This window comes from Vespula pensylvanica, chromosome 2, assembly GCF_014466175.1.
Source record: "Vespula pensylvanica isolate Volc-1 chromosome 2, ASM1446617v1, whole genome shotgun sequence".
Taxonomy (NCBI): Eukaryota; Metazoa; Arthropoda; class Insecta; order Hymenoptera; family Vespidae; genus Vespula; species Vespula pensylvanica.
Genome location: NC_057686.1, coordinates 13,976,343 through 13,998,623, shown reverse-complemented (window position 1 = coordinate 13,998,623; position 22,281 = coordinate 13,976,343). Strand labels below are relative to the sequence as shown.

Here is a 22,281-nt window from a genome sequence, read left to right as displayed (position 1 = left end):
AAGCGAGATAATTATAAAAATATAAGAGCAAGAAAAAATAAAAGAAAAAGAATCTACGATAAAAATACGTGCGATCATAAAAATAAAAACATAATCGAGTCTAAAAAAATAGAAAGCTTGGCAAAGTTCTCTCTCTTTTTCTCCCCCGCTCTCTTTCTCTGATACTGTCTTTTTAATGTATACATTGGCAGATCGTTTTCTTAGCCTACGTCGTTTCGGAGAAAAGTATTTCTTTTTCTCTCACGGGGCCAAACGATCGAAGAGGCTCTTTATTGCCCCAGAGCGGGACACGATGATCGTCTTCGAGACGCAAACGAGCGTGTTCAGCGGCACTTTTACGGCCGACCGCACCATATTAGAAGACAGTCATAACGCGAACCCGAAGTACATCTTTCGAGTTTGAAGCTTAAGTGTAAGTGTCGACATCGGGCCCGAGGGTGACTTTTACAGGGTTGCTATACACGCAAAAACACTCTAAGAAATCTGATCTAACGTGAGAACCCGACGAACTAATTTTATCTATGTACATCGATGACGTTCCGCGAAGTACATAGAAATAAAATCGACATGTCTCCAATTAACAAACGTTTCCTTCTATCGACAAATATCGATTGTATCTTTTATCACATATTTCGTTTTATCTATATCGATCTCAACTTTTCCGATGAGTACAATTCTCTTGCGTTCGATTGATACTCGAGAAAAATTCTATTGATTCCTCATACCCTTTTTTTCACGTTTTTGATTTGACAAGGGCAATGTGAAAAAAAAAGCTGAAGTGGCACTAACGACGTTAACGACTACTCGTAACGCATTTTACACAATTTTGTAATTAGCAGTATTGATGCCGTACGCAAGTTGACTCTTTCCCACTGTGTATGTATAGATGTATACATAAATAAATAGACATATATAGATATATAATATTTGATATATTTCAAACGGTTGACCGCACTTGACTCATGGAAATTAAAATTTTATTTAACAAACACATATACACGCATATATACGCATACAAGTAAAACTCGCGTTAGCTCGGTTGCCGGAAGCGAGTAAACCGCGTTACGCGGCTGCGTTCGTTTGCACGTATCGAAAAGCATGAAATATTCGAGGCACGGTGGACCTATGGTCACAATGTCTCATGAATTCGACAGGCTTTGTGTTCGCTTGATTTTCTTTGTTCTTTCTTTCCTTTTCCCTTTCGCTCTCTCTCTCTCTCTCTCTCTCTCTCTCTCTCTCCCCCTTTTTCTCTCTCTACCGACTTTCCAGAAAACTCTTTCTCACCATGGTCGACGTCCCGTCGTACTTTATCTTAAAAATTTTCTAAAGTAAAGTACCTATCGGGCGTTATTTGGAAACTGGGTCATATCGTTCCTATAAAAATCTTACATTAGAGCCTTTCCTTTTTGAAGGAAAGCGAAGTGAAGGCTTTGCACGTGCAGAGAAAAGGAAAAGAGAGAGAAAGAGAGGGAGAAAGAGAGAAGGAGAGAGAAAGAGGGAGAGAAAGAGAGAGAGAGAAAGGGAGAAAGGGAGAAAGAGAGAAGGGTTAGAGAAGTTCGCTTTCCGTGTCGACTGGTTGTAGTCCGTACGCGAGTTTAAACCTTTTCGATTCGAAAAGCACCGTTTTTGAGCGGAACGGGAAAGTACTCGCTCGGAGATATTGTCGCAAACACGAGGTGGGCGTGTGCAGATTTTCTCTCTCTCTTTCTCTCTCTCTCTTTCTCTCTCTCTCTCGCGCGCGCGCACGTTTGTCGACAATACGACAATGCCCTTCCACCGATCCTGCACCGTTTTCAATTGCATTTGCAACGGGTGTGACGATCGAACGAGAAAGTTGTCGTACCGAGCACGTGTATGTGTATGTATATGTATAAATGTATGAGTGAAAGAGAGAGAGAGAGAGAGAGAGAGAGAGAGAGAGGGAGGGAGGGAGAGAGAGAGAGACGAAAAGCGAACTAGGACAGAGGAGTGGGTGGCGAGTGGCTGCTTTGGTTTTGTGGGTGGTGCACGGATAGATCCATATGACGTGTTTCGCAAAATCCACTCGATTCTCTGCGAACGCAGCACCGGTAGAAGCCACCAGTACCGGGAACCAGCAGCACTTCGCTTTGGTCAACCCGTTCGCGAGATATGCGGCACGTGCGTTCTGAAAGCTATCCGTAATCGGTTAACCGCCAGCTGCCCGTGTTGCACGCCACTTGCCGCCGATGATTACAGATGATTCGAGATTTCCACTTCGCATGAGAAACAGTAGCTATCTTAAACGGTTTACTCAAACTCGTTCGTTTAAGTTTCGACTGCAGTCGATCGTAAGTTTCGGACCAAGAAACTTTTCGAATGTCTTGTTTCGTTAAACTTCCTTTATAATCTTCCTCTGTCTCTCTGCTCAAACTCCTCCTTGTTTCCACTCCGTTAATATTTTTCTTATCGTCATTCACATATACATACATATATCGAGATACAGAATATGTAGAATATATAGAATCATTTTCTTGTAAAAATTCTTAACAAGAATTTTAAAGAGATACAATATTTCAACGTAATTACTAAGCACTCAACAACGCATTATCAGAAAAGTGCATCGGCTCTTAAGTCGGCATTAAGCTTTTTCCGAACGAGCCAACGCGTACAATCTTACAAGCTACATAGAATATTTTAAAAGAGGTTCTATATAGTCGACAAAAATCATTAAACTCTTCTTATCAAGAAAGATGCCAGCTAACGATCGATGCACCTCGTTGCAGTCATGCTCCGTATGTTTGCGTTTCTCTATGTATGTGTGTGTGTGTCCACAGAGGAACACGAACGTGGACCTTCTCTCGACCTTATCTCATAGCACGTCCCTCTTCGCACGTCCCCTTCGACCCTTACTCGCGTTCCCTTTGCCCAACAGACACGCGGAATTTCACGAAGTGTCCGGAACTCGTCAGCCAGTCTACAACTCGTGCCACTCCTCTGTATTCTCACCTTAAGTGTCTGCCGCAAGCATCCCTTACGAGCTGTTTCCCGACAACGCTCGATTCACTTACTCACTCTCTATCTCTCTCACTCACTATCTCTCTCTTTCTCTTTCAACGATTATCAATCTACCTACCCTATCCCAATCTCCACTCATGTCAGTCCCTTTTTCTTCTCTCTTTTTCTTCCACTTTTTCAAACTTCCTACTTTTCATTTCCTCTAATTTTTCTCTTTTCTTCGCATACGCCGAACGGTATTATCGTTCAAAAACCTTGTTTCCCCTATCTTACTAACTTTATCCTCCTCTCGCTGAATCATAAGCGAAGTATCATATATCTGGATCATTTTCGTCGTTCCTTCGACTTTTTGTCCCTCTCTCTCTTTCTTTCTCTTTATTCTTTTTAATACCACCATCGACGGTACGAACAAAATTCGTGCTAGTATTCCACTACTTTGCTTCGAATGGCATGAAATATCTCTTTCTCTCTCTTTGTCTCGTATTTTACCTTTCAATATTATTCCATTCTCTCTCTCTCTCTCTCTCTCTCTCTCTCTCTCTCTCTCTCTCTCTCTCTTTTCTCGTGTTCGTATCGTTGAGCTCCTCTCGCTATTTCGTTTCACCAAAATTTTATATCCGTGGAATGAATTTTTTTATCTCGTTCACGAGGGAAAAATAGTTCGCGATGATACTGCGCGAAAATCGTGTTACTATCGCAATGGTAATAAGCGCCAGCACGTCGCACTTATTACGAGCAGTACGAACGCTACTAGTTTTTGCGGTATATCGCACGCATCACCGATAAGCCATAGCTTATCACGATGAACGAAACGTACATCATCCTCTTTCTCTCTCCCGTCAATTAATTTATGTTTCTTCCATTGTGTCCCCCGGAGCTTCGCTATGATCGCGCCGATAGAACGTTTCGAATTTCGTTTCACCGTAGATTATTTATGGAGGTTTATCGGTGAATCGCAACGCAACGGACGACTCGCTAGCGTTTTTTTCCCAATGAATATTTACAGCGACCTATCATCATGCAGTACTCTTTCCTCTGTCTCTCTCTCTCTCTCTCTCTCTCTCTCTCTCTCTCTCTCTCTCTCTCTCTTTTTTACGACCAACTCTGATGGTAAACAACATAGTGCCTACCTCAAAACGTAGTACGAACTTTCTATTTCTCGAAACGACTTTCATTGGGTACCATTTACTACGTCAACCGCTTTTCATTTTTCATTCGTACGATTTCACAGTTTGGTGTAATAGAAGAAGAAAGAGATCTTTTTTTTGATAGATTTCTCTTGGAATTTTATGAAAATACAGCGTGAAATACTTGAAAATAAATGGGTAAAGGTTACGAAAGAATCAATGACGAGCATTGATCGTATATTGAAAAATAAAATAATAAATGAAACATGTGCCATCAATTTAGATAGAATGTCACGTATGATTTTAACGAGAGTAACCTAACGAGGGAAACTTTCTCAGAGGGAGATTGTATGTCCTCAATTAAGCTCCCGTTCGATATCATCCATTCGGACGTTCGATGAGAGCGCTATCGATAAACTAGAACTTATCGTACAATGAGATACGCAAATCTGATCTCATTGTACCTTACATTTACGAGACTCTGGAAACTCCTTTATTGTTTCGTTATGGAATTCGAACATTGTAACGAACGTTAGTGTCACGAACCAATACCAACGACGAGAGATACCATACCGATGATACTCTCAGTTGCTTTCCGTTCAGCAACCTCGTTCAACCTCCTCGGGTTTCGATTCGAAAGAGTAAGAGAGAAAAGAGAAGAGTAGAGAAGAGAAGAGAAGAGAAGAGAAGAGAAGAGAAGAGAAGAGAAGAGAAAAGAGAGAAAGGATGAATACTGAAGAGTAGATGGATAGGAAGAAATAAAGAGGGAGAGATAGAGTGGTAGAGAGATAGAGAAGAGATTTCAAGTGCTGCTAACGCGGAAGTATAGTGGTACTGAAAGATGGTTGCCGCAGGCAGGCACGCTCCTCTCAAAGTGCTGCTGCCCTAAAACTTAAAATCTTGTATCTCGCGCCTACGACATTCAAAACTCATTCTCTTTCTCTCTGTCTCTCTTTTTCTTGAGTTTTTTTTATATCTTTTCCGTTCTCATTCTCTTTTTCTTTCGGTCTCGTACGTGTACGCACTCTCCTTCAATTTTCATCCCGGTCGAGTCCTCGGCTCCTGTTTACTTTACGCTTTACTACCGAGGAATGGTATTAACGGTAGGTTTCTCGCATCAAAGAAACTCGGGCGAACGTTAATCTCGCTGAAGGATCATTTCGAAAGAAGGGGTGGGTGGCTTTAAAGAATGACGCTACGGCCTGTTTTCTCTCTCCCTCATTTTCTCTCTCCCTCTCTTTTTCTTTCTCTTTCATTCTTTTTTTCTTTCGTGACACAAGAACGTTAGCACTTTGGAAAATTTCTCATCATGCAATCAACGTAATCATTTTTCCTCGTACGCGATCTAATAATATCCATTGTCCTGATTGCTTAAATTTGATTGTATCTATTTACATGTATGTTAATATATTACTATGCATTTATTTTTCTGTGCATCATAAACAATTAGACCGAATTGATTATTGAGAACCAATTGCATTTCACCTGGTCTCTCCTTGATTATTATAATAAGTACATTGCACGCATGTAATCTCGTATTATGATCAAACCGCATGAAGATCTTTATCTCTCTTTCTCTCTCTCTCTCTCACTTCTCATATTTAATGATGTCGTATTTCCACATAACCAGTTAGTGGAATCGATTAAACGCTTCGCACTCGATAATTTCGCATGACGCGAATTTGTTTCATAATGGAGAACGTTTCTAATCTCGAAATGATTAGCAAACCAGCCGATCGACGAGCCGTTTATACGATCGAATATCAAATAACGGAAAATTGTGGAAAATCGTTTCGGTACGGTGCGGAAATTTGTCGTGTTTTTCGGCGATTGCTCCTCGTTTTCCGTCGACGAGAGTGTGTTCTAGAGAGAGGGAGAGAGAGAGAGAGAGAGGGAGAAAGGGAGAAAGAGTGAAAGAGCATGAAAAGCAGTTATTTGCAAAGCCATTGCGTCGTTTTCGCGTTCCGTATTATTTCTGCCCTACACCACTGCGGTGATAAATTTCGCGAGACTTACAATGCGAATGAACGAACTAGCTACCGAACGAGATATCCTCGACTTGGCAACGATTCTGCGAATGCACGCGTGGATGCATGTGCACGATTTAATGCTTACCCCCTCAAGTACGCATTATTAAAGGATTATTCCATAACGAAAGGTGAGTTTATTGATATTAAATATTTGTCGAAATTACAGTTGCATCGATTTACCTCTATTAACGTTGTTATTGTTGTCGTTATTATTATTATCATCATGATTATTATCATCGTCATTCATATCGTAAAATATTTTGAAGAGCATTAATACTAATATACAAATTCAAATCGTTCGAATCTTCTAAATAAACGCTTCATTTATGTTTCATAGAAGCGTTATGAATTAGCAATGCTAATGAATACATCTCACGGGGAGGACTTTGTAATTAGCTGCGTAACGAACCCTAAAGAAACGAAGGAAGGAGGGTAATTAGTCTTCGATGAAAATAAAGAATGTAGCAGTTGTTCGAACGTGTTCCAAACTCACCCCCCTCATTTTTTCCCTCTCTCTTTCTCTTTTTTCTATCCGTCCATTCGTGGGAAATAAAGAAAAGAACAAAAAAAAGAAAACAAACAAATATCAAAAGGAACGGAAAAAAAGAAATGATACAAGTATTCATTGAATTTCTCAACTAGGGCTTCTACCGAAAGCATACTCGTCTAAAAATACGAGAAGACAACCGGTCTACGACTTGAATATTTACCGTTAAAATAGTACCCCGGAGGAAAATAAATATGCATTTACAAGCGCAAATTGTGTACACGGAAGATGGGATGTATATGAGATGGTCGAGAAAAGAAAAGAGAGAGGATTACTAAGAGAAAAAAAAAGCAAAAATAAAAAAGAAAAAGAATGGAAAAGAAAACATGAAAAAAATATATAAAAATGTAACGAAGCGCCACAAATTCGCTTTCCTAATCCTGCCGTTGGTGATTTTACTCGCTCTATTCTTCCCGATTTGAAATTTTCGAATTATCTTTTTATTATTATAAAATACTTACTCGAATACGTTTTAACGTACGAAGAATTATTCTCAGAATTAGAAGCTACAAAATCTAAAAAAATATAATATCATTAAACGACTAGCTCGTATTACGTTGTAACAAAGAACGATAGAGAAAGAGCAAAAGAGAAAGATAAGGTTGGTAGGACGAGAGTAGAAAATCCATTTGCAGGAGCGACGATTCTTCTGGCCTAAGCAGATAATACCTTACATCCTGGAAACCTGATTGCCTGGTACACGGTGGTCGAACGTGGCCAGGCCACCGGAGAACAGCAGCTTGTTGTATGTACGTAGCTATATACGAAAGAGAGAGAAAGAGAGAGGAAGAAAAGCCGGACTGAGGACTAAAGGAGAGAAAAACAGAGCGAAAGAGTGAGAGAGAAAGGGATAAAGAGGAAAAAGAGGCACGGCGAAGAGCGACGGCAATGTTACCTCGAGCGATAAACTTTGCTGGAGCGATCCTCGGGGAAATAAAGTTCCGGAATGGTTACGAAGAGTACCGAAGGTCTCCACCCTGTTCTTTTCCACCTACTAGCCACCTTTTGCTACCGTTTTTGTTCATTCTTTTCTTTCGCTTTCTCTTACTTTTCACTTGAACCGCGCGGGGAACATCAGCATTTCTTATGTTTTCCATCTTTGGACTGTGGAAACTATGGCATCTCATGACTCGTTACGTTGATTACGTCTCTAATGATTCTGTCTTTGCGATGTAAATAATTCTTCTTCTAAATATTTAGGTGAATGTGTAAAATTCATAATTAAAAGGAAAGAGAGAAAGAGAGAGAGAGAGAGATAATATAAAAATGTAAAAAATACGATAGAAGAAACTAGAACAAAAATAAAACCTATTTCAATAATACGTGAAATAATGTAATAATAAATTTATTTTTAAAAAGACGATAATTACATTTGTTAGCAAAGTTTGATAATCATGTCTGATATCAATGAAAGCAAAGGGAATATTATCTGAAATATCAAAGGATCTTATAAGCTTTAAAACGTATCAAAAGATTATGTGCTCGTTCGAACTTTAGATTCGAATAATAGCGAATCTAAGGTCTTTACTCGAACTCTAAGACTATAAGCAAACAAAGAAATATATATATAAAGAGAGAGAGAAAGAGAGAGAGAGAGAGAGAGAGAGAGAGAGAGAGAGAGAGAGAGAGAGAAAATCGAACGCTCTTACGTGGAATCGAGCGTTCTATCATGGAAACGTCGAAGAGACGTATCTACCTAAAGGATTCAGCTTCCCGATTTAGGTACTCACCGAAAATTCGGCCGGTGAGTTTAGCGAGTAAAAGCTCATGTCGAGAAGTACATCGTCATTCGCTTACGTCGTACGTAATCGGATTATTTTGATCGATCGGCTCTCGAAAGTAACTTTCGTTCGCAAACTCCGATAAAGAACATAAATTGATTATACCATTTATGTGTAGACATAATACACCGAGGTTGTAAACGAGAAGTATGGCGATCTTTAAAATACCCTTGCTTGTTTTGTCACGTTTCGACGTAACTAAAGCCCCTCATAAGATTTTATTCTTAGGAGGGTGGATGGGAGAGGGGAGATAGATAGTTGGAAAAAAAGAAAAAGATGAAAAAGGAAGGAAAAGAAAAAAGTGAAAGAACGAAAGAGATCGCGGTTAACGACGGTATCACTTTACTTCTGAGTTTAAATCGTGTAAATAAGATCGTTACGGTATAAGGGCCCAAGCTACGTGATTCTTCGTAATTTATTGCCAACCTGAATCGTCGTTTGCCGGTTCGCGCGTCGAAGCAAAGCATTTTCCATCCAATTACGGGATCGATATAGGGGAAAAGGGAATACAAGCAAGTATATTCTATTCTTCTCATTTCTTCTAAGATTGGCGTACCTTTAGAAAATAATTTTAAAAAAGTTTTACTCGTTTTACCAAAAGTCCAATTTTGGAAAATAAATATTTTCTCGAACTAATAAATTGTAGAAATATTATACGAACGTTTATAATATCTATTTCAAATATTGTATTATTCATTGTAAATATACTTGTGTATAATAGATACATATGTATATTTATACATATGTGTGTGTGTGTGTGTATATATATATATATATATATATATATATATATATATAAACACTTAATATTTGTCTATACACGTAAAAAGATGTCTCTAAATAAAAGAGAAAAGATAATACTTTCTCCATAAATGTGGGTTATAGCTATGGGCACCGTATCAATCACTGTCTCTCTCGTCTTTGCGTAACACTGAGTTTCGTCGATCTCAAGCTTGGTTTCTCTTAAGGTCGGGACAAGAAGTCGACATTGAAGTCGACGTACCGTGAGGGCTAGGAAGGTGCGAAGAAGACGTGTATATAGGCGATAGCACGCATAGATATAAGGAATTTATAGGCGATGTAGTCACGAGCGACGAGTCAGCGAATCGGACGGAAATAGATATACGTGATAAGGAAGACACACGGGGGGCGATAAAACGAGGGTTTCTACAGAGAAAGAGAGAGATAGAAAGAGAGAGAAAGTGTATGTAGGCGAGAAAGAGGAAGAGAGATACGTACACAGAATGACAGAGACAAAGCTAGACAGACAGAAGGGAAGAGAAGGAGAAAGAGAAAGAGAGAGTGAGAACACGATGAAATGGCTGATCGTTATTAACGAGCCAAGTACCTCGTTACCGGCTTATTATCTAGCCGGTTATAATCAAATTGAATTAGTGCAATGAAGTGTACTGTGAAATTTCTCCAGCACTGGTTCCCTATCGTCGCAAGACGGTCTATAGGCAGATTTAACTCTTTAACCATATCGTTCACTAACTGTCGATATAATTCCTTTACGATTTCTAAGAACATGCAATAATGACGAATCTTATGGTTCTTATCATCGACACGAAACTCAGTAATTAAACAGATTAGAACTTTAACATAAGCAAAACGTCGTCAAACCGAGTCAAGCGTGACGTATTTGAGATCACCTACTAAGATAAAATTATAAAAGCTCTTCTCTCATCGGAAAGATGTAGGTAATAAAAATGCGCGGGCGTTAAAGGATAATTTATGCATAAATCTCGTTGAGATTCGCCGTAACTCGCCTCTATAAATTTCCCAACGTGGTATTATATTGCTTCGCCGATAAAGAGGATACTACGGTCTTTTGAAAATTAAATGGTAAAAAGGGAAAAAGGAAAAAAGAAAAGGAAAAATATGTCGGTATGCACGGGGGTATGGGAGCGTAAAACGAGACACGCTTTTATCGTTGGAATTCCGGATGGATGTTTTCATTTCCCTTTGAATTTTCGATATATGCGAGAGCAGGACGACTATATAAAATTCCGTTTGAGATCGCGCTTGGAGAATTAACGCTCGATGATGTTGAGTCGAGTGGGGGAATAGAGGGTAACGTGCACAATCAGTAGCATTCTGATCGGTCAAGCATAATATCGAACTAGCAATCAGGGGGTTATCCGTCAGAAACGTGACTGAATAACTTGCGGAACTAATGCGAGTCATTGTCGGACAATTCAGAATAGGAAGGCCGGATGCACTTGATTGGATTTCGCCTCAAAACTTTGTTCGGACTAACTTTGTAAATCATTCAAATTTTTTAACTGATATCAACTTTCGTGAAAGATAACTAATGATGGAAAATATGATTTTACGTGTTAACGCATAAGTTATTTATTATTACGATAGGAAAGATCTTGTTCTGTCGGATAAATCGAACCGATAGATACGATATTAAGATATCGTAGTAAACTCAATGTCGATTAGCTTGAGGAGAGATTAGGCTTTAGAATTTACGGCTAATTGCTAAATGAGAGAGGGAAGGAGAGAGAGAGAGAGAGAGAGAGAGAGGAGAAAGATACTTGGCCAATACAAATTAGGTCGACATTAACATTCTAAGCTTATGGGTGTTCGAGGATTAGAGGGGAAGAAATACGGAAGGAGGAGATGATGCGCGATTAGCGGGATCGTTGTGGATCCTCGAACCGACGAAAACGGCAGCAGCCTCTTTAATTATTCAAACTTGTAAAGAATGTAAGGATTTTATATAAATGTATAAACATTATATATGTATATATGTGTGTGTGTGTGTGTATACATATATATATAAATAAATAAATATATATACTATATGTATATAATGAATTTCAAATGTAGAGATACAAGGTTAATAGTACGAAACTATTGTAAAGTTCGAATAGTCGTTATTATCCTGGTATCTGGGGCGACGTAAAGTATACTAGCTACGTCCAAGTTAATCATGTGACATGTAAGCGATCTAATTGTAAGAAAGGGATTCGATATGTAACCATGAGAGGAATTATATATTATATTACAAACAAATCAATATCATATTTTTCATAGTTTGTTTAAAGTTAAAAAAGAATGTAATATTTTATCAAAAACTTTGACATTCGATTTAGTATGTTATAGAGATCATTGAGTAAGCCAGGAAAACGATTTGCAATCACATATAAATATTTCAATAATCTCCGATAATTGAGAAACGAAACGATACGGAATCGCATTAATTCCGCGATATAATCGAGTTTATGGAAGGCCGTTATGAAGATTTTAATAATTTCCCGTAACGAACGAGATCGAATCAGGACCATGCGATTGTACGCATGATACTCGTACGTGAATATATGTATGTGCAACGAGTCCGCCAACAATAGCGTTAGGACACGACGAAGCCTTGTTGTTTCTCGATGATCATGCTGGAGATTCGTTTCGGCCTTCGTGCGAACGATCGAACGAGTTTCTCGCGCATTTAAACATTCATTATTTTTCACGGTGAGCATTTAAATCATTCGATCGGGAATTCGTTGGTTAAATTGATCATCCACAGTGGCATCGGAGGTAAAACGAGAGTCAGGTCCGATAAAATGCTGTAAATTTTGCGTTTAATTCGGACAATGACCGTCTATAATAGCCTGCGAATGTCATTAAGCCAATTGCACGGAGCAAGGTTCATCGACACCGGCATTCGATCGGCGCAATCAATTTCTCTATGTACTATCTATTTTGCACATTGATGACTCCCGTTTGTGAATAAAACGCGGCTAAGCTGTGCGTTAGCGTTGGTCTCATGAAAACAAGATAATCCGTGGTTCACTAATTGGTTCGCTAGGAAACAAACACAAAGGAGCATCGTGACTAATTAGCGTTCGTCCTTTTGTTAAAATTACTCAAATCAATCGTGTCTGTTATAATTGCTATGATCGTCAACAAAAGAAATTACATAACAATATTACGTTGGACAATAAAAGACGAAGATATTGCAATAAAATTTAAATAAATCCAATAATGCGTATACCAAAAGGAAAACTCGTGTTTTATCAAAACCCATGACATTATATCTTTAACTCTTTCCGTTGTAAAATCGTAGGAAAGAAAAAAGAAGAAGTAACGTGAGAGGAATGAAATCGGTAGTCTTTAGGTATGCTCTAAGCGACTCACTTTTCGTAAGAGAGAAAGAAAGAGGGAGAGAGAGAGAGAGAGAGAGAGGTACAAAAGATAGATATAAAAATGTAGCTCATACCGCTCACGTTTTTATTACACGGACGTAAACATAAGGTCGTTAAAATTTTCCTCGCAAGTAACTCCGTCGCGAGATAACAAAAAGAAGAAAACTTGTGCGAGGGAGATAAAGAAAGAGAGAGAGAGAGAGAGAGAGAGAGAGGGAGAGGGAGAAGGAAAGCAAGGAGAAGCATGAGAATGAAAGAAAAAGAAGAAAATACGTCTAGCTTGTGGTTAAAGCCGACGGCGTACGGTTAGATGCTACTGCGTGGACCATTTCCTCACTTTTCTCTCTCCTCTCTCTCTCTCTCTCTCTTTTACTGCTCGTCAGTGAAACTAAAGTCTCATCTAACGAAAGAGAATTTATTTGCTGAGTGTCGAAATAACGTCGACGATTTCCGCAACGTCGCCGTCGTCGTCGTTCTCATCGTCTACATACGAAGACTAAAATGGTCTTCCGTCGTTCCCTTCTCATTTGCTTCCACCATAATAACACCACCATCAATTTCAATCACGAAAGGGGCGCCTGGATCTTTCAGCTTCCTTAAACTTATATCCTCTTCTTTTTCTTTTCTTACCTTCAGTGTTACCGATCTCATACACGCACACAAGTAAACGTAAAGTTCCCCAAAAGGGAGGATCCAAAACCATCCGTTCTTCTTCTTCTTTCTATCTCTATCTCTCTCCTTTTTTATATACCAACTCTCACATAATTTCTCCAATATCAAGCTGGAAGGAAATTTTCTCGACTATATCTGTATATACACTTACAACAGTCGTAACGCGGCTTTACGAATCCCATAGCGTCTTTCTTTCCTTCAATGTAATGTACGATGACGTTGCAATTAAAAGTTCACGACTAACGTGTTGGCCTCGTTAATAGATATCCTATTCGTAGTGGTTGATTCGATGTAAAAGCCAGCAGGTAGGTAGATACTCGATGGTAAAGGGGGCGTGAAAGATAAGGCGATAGACCGTTTAAATGCCTTGGGGATAGCAAAGGGTACTTCTCTCTCTCTCTCTCTCTCTCTCTCTCTCTCTCTCTTTCTCTATCTCTCTATCTCCTCTCTCTTTATCTCTATCTCTATCTCTTCTTTCTCTTTCCCTTCCGGAAAGGGTAGGCACGAAGAAAATTCAAATCTCACTGAGACCCTTGTAATCTCAATTGCGATCGATTCGAATAGAAAAGCTGGGATAGCTTCTAGATATATAGGTGATTTCTATTCACAATATATAGGGTGTATATGTATAAATATTCAAGATGTGGAAGGACAAAAGGGTCTAATAAGTAAGCAATTAATAACAAGGTGAAATGCGATGTTCTATGGCGAAGAAAATACGAATGGGTTAAGACACGGTATGTTGTAAAGTAACGTTAAAGACAAGGATAAAGAACGAGAACGAGAAAGAGAAAGAGAGAGTAACAGAGAGTAACAGAGAGAAAGGGATTACTCGTCGACACAGCACGGTTCGTAATTTCCTGACGTCGTTGGCCGACTGGAAGGGCAAAACGTCGAGGGGTGGCAAACTGGGGCGGCTCGTAAAATTAACGTAACTATGGCAAAGCCTCGAGTTCTCAGCCGCACGAGCGACATGTCTGCATCATGATCAATGGCGTGTCGCACTGGACGCGTTGGGACGATGGCTTTGCCCGTTACTGCGCTCCTACCAGCCGAGTCGACAATTTATAGTGGTCTAACGGCCTTGAGTCTCCGCGAATGCTACCCAAGGTTTTAGCGTAATCGTGATAGATCGATCGCCAAAGAATTAACGTCGAAAATCGAGCATCCTGCTACCCTTCTTCACCCTTCTATGTATATCCTCCTGATCCTGAAGAAAGATGTGTCTTTTGACATATGTAGGTTCTACGTATAAAAGCTTACGAGAAAGATCGATATACCCGACATGGTCCTTTTCCTTTGATAATACCACGAACAGGAAGATGACGGATTCGATTCCATAGAAGCTGCAAAAGTTGTACTCCTAATGGTATATTCACGAGAAACGCATTAATAGACGTTGTTGCGATCGTGTGGCTTAAATCCCAAATGCAATGACCTTTTTCATGGATTTTCTTTCATAGGTTGTATTAATTTATATGTTGATTTATGACCGTAAATGAAAGATAAAAAAACAAAAAGAAAGAGCATTGGTTGTACCTATAATGACAATAATGTTAATTCAACGATAATAATACGATTGATAACAGCAATGAATCACATTAACGAAAACAGATATTAGCAAAGTGCAATGTAACATTCATTAAAGTTTCATTAATGATTTTCATCATCGGGATACGGCATTCTTCCTACTGATAAAATAATCATATCCGACCGCCATCATTGTATATCCAGAAAATAGAATTTTTTTTTCTATCAATACGGAATCTGAATTCAATGCAAGGTTCAATAAAAACAATTTTCCAGCAAAAATCAGCTGATCATTCGAGCGGTATAATTGTTGGGGAATAATCATATTATTATTATTAATTCCGGCTCATATTTCATAATTTACTTTGCACGGATTATTATCCGGATGAATGATAAATACGGATACGTGTCAGTAAAATGTATGTTGTTTTTCGCACAAATAACGTTCACACGCTTCTATCGCGGTAAATCGCTTTTTAGTGATTACACGATATTTTAAATAGAAAGAAAGAAAGAAAGAAACCAATACCGTGTAAACCCATAGAAGGCGTAGATTTATAACGAAATATCGTATCAATTTTCTTTTCCTGTCTCTTTTTTCTTTTTTCATTTCGTGACACGATTCGCTCACGATTCGAATACCGTTTGTTTGATAAGAGACGAAAAGAGGGAAAAAAATGAGTGGAACATATAATTGACAATCACGGAAAAAGCATCAGTATCCTTTGTCTACTTAACGAACCGTAATACGACGCATCTCGACATTCGCTCCTCTCTCTCTCTCCTCCCTCTCTCTCCCTCTCTCTCTCTCTCTCTCTCTCTCTCATATGCGCGCGCTATTTAAAAGAATAGCATTTCATTTTTATCATCTATGTCAAGCATAAAGCAAACAAAAGAATAATGCGTGGGCAGGAGGCACACTTTTCGCGTCGAACGAAATATACCGTGTGTATGTATCTACGTGTGTGTTCGTGTATATGTATGTAAGTATGCGCGTGTGTATGAGTGTGCGTGTGCGCGAATATCCTAGGTAGGTAGAAAAGGGCTGGATTACGCATCCTTGACATGATTCTCATCATTGTCTCTCTTCTCGTATATTTTATGTGTGTATATATATGTGTATATGCGTGTGTGTTGTGTGTGTGTGTCACGTGCACGTGTACTCCCGCATTTTCACGAAGGACTACGATAAAGCGACATGTCTCTTATAACGTTTGCGTCGTATCGAAAGTTTCTTGAACGGACGGTCGTCACGATAGAATACACGCTTTGGATAATAGTCGAGATGAAGTTTAGTCGGCGTCATGTCTATGTTGAAACATTAAGACTCGAGACACGCAAACAACGTCTATACGCCTATGGCATGATCAATCGTGCGTCAACTCCAAGGCGAAGGCTTAACCTCGTCGGCATCCGGCACAGCCAAAATTTATGACGTTCCGAGTGCTTTTGGCTAGCACATTACTACGTTTGGGTATATTAATCTTACACGTGTAGGAAAGTTCGAAAACGTTTCGAGACATTTGTCAAACTATTTCTTCAATATACTATTAGAATGATTACCATTATATTATTAGCATTATTATCAATTATATCATTTTCATGAACTGATAGGTCTATCCTGTATTTGTTTCTCTACAATTCTCTTCTTTTAAATTTATTATAATTCCATTACATCTAGTATTAACGTCGAAATGTTATAATGATACAGTGGAAATTAAGAAAATTGATTGCCTATCACCGACGATCGCTCATAATATCAAACATATTACATATTATATCATTGTTTGATAATTAATTATATAATATTTAACATCATTAACATGAGAAATCCTATATGCAATATCAGGCTATAAGCGATATTAACGAATTTATGGAAAACGCGAAATGAGCAAATGAATAAACATTTTTATGCTCGTTAATAATCCTTCCAAAAATTAGGAACAAAATATGAAAAGCAAATATCTTATATATGTTCCCGAAGTAACATTGTGCACAAGAAGTATTATCTCTGATAGTACCTTACCGAAGGTATGTACGTACTATCTAATGTACACGTATCTAATGAGTCCAGTTCGCAAGGAGAGTAAGCACGGAGTATAATGAGAATGAATTATGGAGATGCGCGGAAGTAAACGGCTCGAGGAAAGGTCACGTCACAATTTTACACATCCCTTTTTCTCTTTCTCTTTCTCTTTCTCTTTTTCTCTCTCTCTCTTTTTCTTTTTCTCCCTTTGTCTTACTCCCAAAATCGTTATTCGCAAAATTTCAATTAACGCGTATATACGTTTCTTCGATAACATTTATTCCAAGCTAATATAATAATTAATACGTATTAACGAATACCACATGTAAACATTATAATATCATATCTGGTGATTTTTTTGGGCGTATACGAGATGTTTTTCATATTTTCCTGATACGTTTTTTCGTCACGAGTGTTAAACGGAACGTGATTTGTGTACAAAACGAAAAACACAATGTGCGTGTATGTTTATGTAGCGGGGGTAGGTGGGGAAACGTAGCATGCGAGAACGTGTTTGTTCTAAAACGCAATAAAGAAATGTTTCAGGAATACAAAGTAGAGAGATGCAAAGAATTCAAAAATAGTTCGTGGATACTTGGATCGTTTTATTTGAATATTAATATTTTAGGGAAATAATTCGTGCATGAGAATGACGCTGTTGCATCGAAAGTATGTATTTACTTTCGCCGAGAACGAGGATTATGATTTGAACTTTTCAAAAATGTGAGACACCGAAAGTGAAGGTAGAAAAGTTATTTAATATTTTAAAATCGAATAAGATCATTACGATTTAAGTTATACGTAAAAGTATGGAGGTTGCGAACAAAAGCTATCTTTCATTTCTTCATATGCGATCAATGATAATATCATAATATTTTAAGATCTTTTATATCCCTTAATCAGCTCAACTGCGAGATTTTAGAGTTTAAGATTTTGAAAGATTTCATAGATATACTAAGTTATAAAAGAGTATAGACCCTCTCCATAAACATCATAAAAATCGAGCGATCCAAGAACGAGTTAGACTCGTTTAGTGATCTATAAAATTGCTATGATATCGACATTATATCGTAAAATTCAACATTTCAGAACGATTTCAAAGATCTTTGTAGCCAACAGCAGTCGTTCCTACGGGAAGCGAAGCTCTCGACGATTCGAATAAAATCTTTGAAAATATTTCGGGCGATCGGTCAGGTCGAAATGGGAACTGCGAATGGTGAATGGTCGGATCGCTTTCGTCGTTCAATCACGATGAAACTCAAGCGCAACACTCGCGAATCGGAATCATTCGCGATATCCGATATCGTGCGTCAAAGAGACGCGACTTGGCTTTTAAAGCCGACGAGCAGATTCGAGATTTGGGAGAAAAAGAAAAAGAGAGAAAGGAAAAAGAAAAAAAAACGAAGAAAACGAAGAAAGAAAAGAAATAAAGAAATAAAAAGGGAGTCGTTCCAAGGCGCGAAATAGAAACGTCATCATAGAAGTAATAAAAAAAAGATAGAGGGACTCACTTTGAGCTCGATGACGTGGTACACGGTCGGTCCTCCTGAGGGGGACCAGCTCGTCGTCGTGAAAAGATAAATTTATCGTCGAACTCGCTTTTTAATTCCCACGACGACCAACACACCGTTGTGGGCGCGCGCGCGCGCGATAGCAAAGAGAAAATCGCAATCCCGAGATCTTGTTTTCGCTCGAGTTCGGTGCTTCAACCCTCGACCGAGGGCTGCGATCGAGAACGCATGACGATCATCGCCGTTGTCCAGGATCGTCGACGATCCTGTTCTCTTTTGTTTTCATACGATACACACGAACGAACTAACGAACCCGATTTTCGGTTCTAGCACGACGAAGATTGGTTCGCGATGGTCTTCTCGCGTATCCTAGACGTAGTTATCCTCTCAAGGAAACTCTTAAAGAGACGTAGGACGCACGACCTTCCTCGATCACTGCTTCAGGTACACTGTCACGTCACACCGCTGCACTCGCGGCCACGGCTAGCGCACGTACCCCGAAAACGTACTACACCACTCGACTTACTTCTATCGTAAAATTTCTTTTTCCTTCTTACGTCGTTTCTCCCTTCCTTTCTCTTATTCTATTTCTCTTTTTCCCCGTTTAATTTTCTTCCTCTCTTTCTATTCCCTCCCTTTCTATCTCCCTTTCGTGTTGTAATACAAGATAGGGAAGAGACTTTTCGTTGGGGAACACTCTCGAAGTAAACCGTGTCACCTCTTCGGGATGATAATGTAACAGCGACGGTAACTCGTATCGTCGGCGTCGCCCCTGTACTCTTTTCCTCTTTTCTTTGCTTCTCTCTTCTCTTCGAGAGAAAGGAAAAATAAAAAAAAAACAATAGGGGACGATCACCAGCTTAGATCCTCCTCCTTAGATCCAAACGCATCGGTAATCCTACTGTGAAGCGAGATATCCACTTTTATCGTAGCGAGGAGAGGAAGTAGGACGACGAAAGAAAAAGGGAGGACGCGCGCACGCAGCCACGCACGCACGCACGCGGTCGCAAATTTCGAGAACGAGGACGACGATGACGAGAACAACAACGATGACGCCAATGACGATGACAGCGACAATGACGGCGATGGTGACGGTGACGATGACTACGACGACGGCACGTAGGAGCCCTAGGAGAGAGGAGAAACCCTTAGACCGGATCCACCGAGTTTCCTTTCGCCTCGATTTTCGGTCCCCGCCACCCCCGCGTTGCACAGGCGCGAACCGCTTTCAGAATTTCCGAGGGTCGAGCGCCGCGCACGCTGGAGCGACGAGGAGGAGAGTGCCTGGTGGGAGCACGCGCGCGAGCAAGCAGGAGAGAGAGAAATAGAAGTCGAGTGGAACCACGGGGGGGGATGTGAAAGAGGTGGCTGTGGGGGTGTACTGGATCGAGGTCGTCGCTGTTCTCTCTTTCTCTCTTTTTCTTTCTCTCTCTCTCCCTCCCTTTTTCTCTTCCTCTCGCACACGTTCGGTGTAGATCGAGAGGACTAAGAAAACACAGACTAAACTGCACTAGCCTCGATACGAGGCTTGCATATCGTAATAGCCAATGGATTATTTCCTTCTATTTTTTCTTTTTATCTCTCTCTCTCTCTCTTTCTCTCTCTTTCTCTATCTTTCTCTCTCCCTCTCTTCTTCTCTCTCTCTCTCTCTCTCTTTCTCTTTCGTATTTATCCCTCGTCGTATACGACTCCTCTTCTTCCGTTTAGAAAGTTACGTCGTCGGTGCGACGAGAGGATCGTGGCTACCGCCGTGGCTGCTACTGTCGGCGCTGCCGCGCTGCGTGGCCGACGGTCTCTCCTTGGTGGGGATTTAATAGTGGGGAGGGTGGCGCAGGCGTTTTGCTGCACCGACGCATTGATCCCTGGAATTCGTGGGGACGACGACGACGTCGACGTCGACGGCGACAACGACGGCGACGACGACAACGACGACAACGACGACGACAACGACGACGACAACAACGGTGACGACGACGACGACGACGACGACGACGACGACGACAACGACGACGACGACGACGACGACGACAACGAGGGCCAAGCGCGTGTCCACCCTTGACGAGAGAAGAGGGAGGTAACGAGGGCCGCTGGAAGTAGGGAGGTGGAGGAGGGTGGAAAAGAGAGCACCGACCCTCCGAGCAGAGTCGTGTCTGCTACGAACCTTGAGTGTCGCCCACACCTGCGGATCGCCCAGCGACCACCCTCTTTTTACCACCCCTTCCCTCGCTATCCCTCTCTGCATTACTCTCTCTCTCTCTCTCTCTCTCTCTCTCTTTTCCTCTTTCTTTATTTCTTTTTCTCTCTTTCGCTCTTTCTTTCGCTCTCTTTCGCTCTTTCCTCTCTCGAACGAGACGACACTCAGTCAGCCACGATCGAGGATCTCTACGACCGATCGAAGACTTGATCTCACAGATCACCTCTTTCCAAGTGTGCTGAGTAAAAGTAATCGTCGAAAAAGTAAAAAGGACGAATTTGTAGATCGTGCACCGCAAACTTTTCCACCGATCGTTTCTTCTCTTCCCTCTCTTTCTCTCTTTCTGTCCATCTGTGTTTCCCTTTTTGTCTCTCTCTTTCTCTGTCCATCTATGTACCTCTCATCCCTCTCTCTCTCTCTCTCTCTCTCTGTTCTTTTTTCTTTCACACTCTCTTTTTCGACGATTTTCTTTACAATTGTTATACTTTTCTTTTTTGTTCTTCTTTCCTTTTTTCTTTATGTTGTTTGGTGTTGAACACCTTCGATCGTCTAAACGAAAGACCAGCTTTCCGCTCGATACGAGATTGAATTTATTTGTTATATTCTTTAAATGGATAATGTATTTCGCTTTTCGACGTGAACCGACGGCACGGTGGGCTCCATTGTGCCGAGATGAATGCTCAGGATGAAGAGCCACGGGAGGGACTAAGATAAACACAACCAACCGAGTGAGTGAATGTAAGTCCACATGTGTGTATGCGTGTGTGCGTGTGTGTATATGTGTGTACGGAAGAGGGCGAGAGAGAGATAGAGAGAGCGAGAGAGAGAGGAAGAGAGATAAAATGCGAAGATGTAGGGCAGGAGGAACGAGGATTCGAATCCTTCGACGATCCCGACTCACTTTTCTTCGAATAAGCGCTGCTTGAAAGAGTCCGAGCCATCGATGGAATTGAATCCTTCCGTGTGATGCACGAGGACCATCGATTATTTTATCGGCCGAATCGCTCGGGGAAACTCTACTTTTGGGAGTCGATTCGAAGGCGGCCTACATCTTGCGTTTACCGCGAAATGTGAATAAGAGTAAGGTTTACGATCGAAAAAAAAAAGTATAAAAAAAGATAAGAAAAAAAGAAAATGGTTCGTTCCTTCACTTTTTTTTCTCCCCTTAATTTCGATACTTTCGGGTAGAAGAAATTAAAGTCCTTTGTTCTTATAATTCTTTCTCTCTTTTTTCGTTTCTTGGAGGATAATCCACCGTACGGCTGATTCACGGAAATTTCAGGCAATTCCTTCGAAGAGGAATCCCTTCGTTCCATAAAGTGAAATAGTGAGAATGAATACGTGTGTGTGTGTGTGTGTGTGTGTGTATCTTTAGAAAGAGGAATTAAAAAAGAGAAGAATGTTTGGTAATTTTGATTTGTTAATTTATAGGTATCCCATCGATTCTACGGAAGCCAACCAAAAAGAATAATCAATATTTTCTCTCTCGTAATAATTATTAATTAATTAAGAAAAAAGTACAGGTCGATAAGAAAAATACGAGAAGATCTATTTAACTTTGCGAATACTTTACGAATCTGATTCTTTTCCTGCTCTTCCTCAACTTCTTCCCTTCTTCTTTCTCTCCTGAGAAAAACCACAAAAAGATCATTCTATTCGTGATTTTACGATCGAAAGAAAATAACGTAAAGGGCAAACGGTCGCGGGAGAATGTAAAATATTCGCGAAGTCTGCGT

General features: G+C 40.1%; 1 protein-coding gene across 3 annotated transcripts in view; it reads right to left on the bottom strand.

The window, feature by feature from the left end:
- Nucleotides 1-20,133, bottom strand: part of LOC122638086 (zwei Ig domain protein zig-8) — a 175,475-nt gene extending 155,342 nt beyond the window's left edge. Inside the window, exon 1 of one of the 3 annotated variants that reach the window (XM_043830756.1) lies at nucleotides 18,352-20,133. The gene's annotated coding sequence lies outside the window, so the exon portion shown is untranslated. The remainder of the gene's footprint in view (nucleotides 1-18,351) is intronic. The other 2 variants (XM_043830753.1, XM_043830754.1) reach the window with 2 other exon arrangements.
- Between the last annotated feature and the right edge of the window lie 2,148 nt (nucleotides 20,134-22,281).